The sequence below is a fragment of the Gavialis gangeticus genome, unplaced genomic scaffold, assembly GCF_001723915.1.
Source record: "Gavialis gangeticus isolate Ggan-Ray unplaced genomic scaffold, GavGan_comp1, whole genome shotgun sequence".
NCBI lineage: Eukaryota > Metazoa > Chordata > Crocodylia > Gavialidae > Gavialis > Gavialis gangeticus.
In genome coordinates, this window is record NW_017728993.1 from 41824614 (window position 1) to 41825961 (window position 1348).

Here is a 1348-nt window from a genome sequence, read left to right on the forward strand (position 1 = left end):
TTAGATCCAGTTTTTTATCATTAAAGCTGAACCCTGAGCAGAAACTGTTAGATCAGCTAATCTCACAGCTACAGCTTTGCCTTTGGGGCCCAGTCAGTTCCACAAAGAGTTAATTTTATCATTTTGGTTTAACTTATGACAGACAAGTTACATTTGCGGTTTACAAACTTACAAGCTTTATTTTAACTAATCTTACTTGTTTAGGCAAAATACCAAATGCCTCTAAGAAGCACATATTTATTGCTTATTAATCCCTCTGGTTCTGGCCGTCACAGGTCACCCAGCCCCAGCTCCTGTTCATCCCCCCAACTCCCTGTTTGTTCCCCCGCTCCCCACTCACTCTCCCACTGGGCCTCAACCCCCCATATTCACTGGCAGTAGCAGCAGTGGTCAGGGCTGCTTGGGGCTTCATGGCACAGCCCCCTGCATGGAGGGCAGCAGGGCTCAGCCCCAGCTGCCTGGCACCCCTGCTGCCACCTCATGCAGGTGCAGCCTGGCTCGGCAGGGCACTGCAGGCTTTCTCAGAGCTCCAGGCCACTTGGTCTGTGGTGCTGAGCCCTGGGTGACAGTCGCAGCACCCCTGAGCTTCCAGATAGTGCGCGCCACCCTGCTGAGCTAGGCCGTACCCACTCAATGCAGCAGCTGCAGTCCAAGTGCCAGGTGGCCAGGGCCAAGCCCTGCTGCCCCCTGCTGCCCTGTGCCATGCGGGGGAGCTGTGCCATGAGGCCCTGAGCAGCCCTGACAGCTGCTGATGCCGCTGGTAATTTGTGGGCAGTGCAAGAGGCTGGAGCTGGGCAGGGGAGCCGAGGGGGGAGGGGGCAGGAGACAAAAGGGGAGCGATCAGGGGCCTGGAACTGACTGGGGGAATCCCTGAATTGTCTCCAGCCTCCTAATCACTTCCCCACTTGTCTCCAGCCTCCGGAGGACTGGAGACAGAGCAGGGACTGAGCAGGGGGTTGGAGACTAGCAAGAGGCTGGAGACAAGCCCCTGGAGATGAACTGGAGATGCTCCTCTGCTATCTCCAGCCTCCTGCTCATCTCCAGCCTCCTGCTCATTCCCCTGCTCATCTCCAGGCTTCGGAGGCTGGAGATGAGCAGGAGAATGAGCAGGAGGCTGGAGATGAACAGGGGAATGAGCAGGAGGCTGGAGACAAGCCCCTGGAGACAATCTGGAAACTTTCCCTGCTGTCTCCAACCTCCTGCTCATTCTCCTGCTCATCTCCAACCTCCCAAGGCTGGAGATGAGCAGGGGACCAAGCAGGGGGATGGAGATCAGTGGGTGGAGGGGGTTTTGGGGGTGGCTGGGAACCTGCAGGCAGGGCAGTCCATGTTCTGTGGGGGGGCTCTG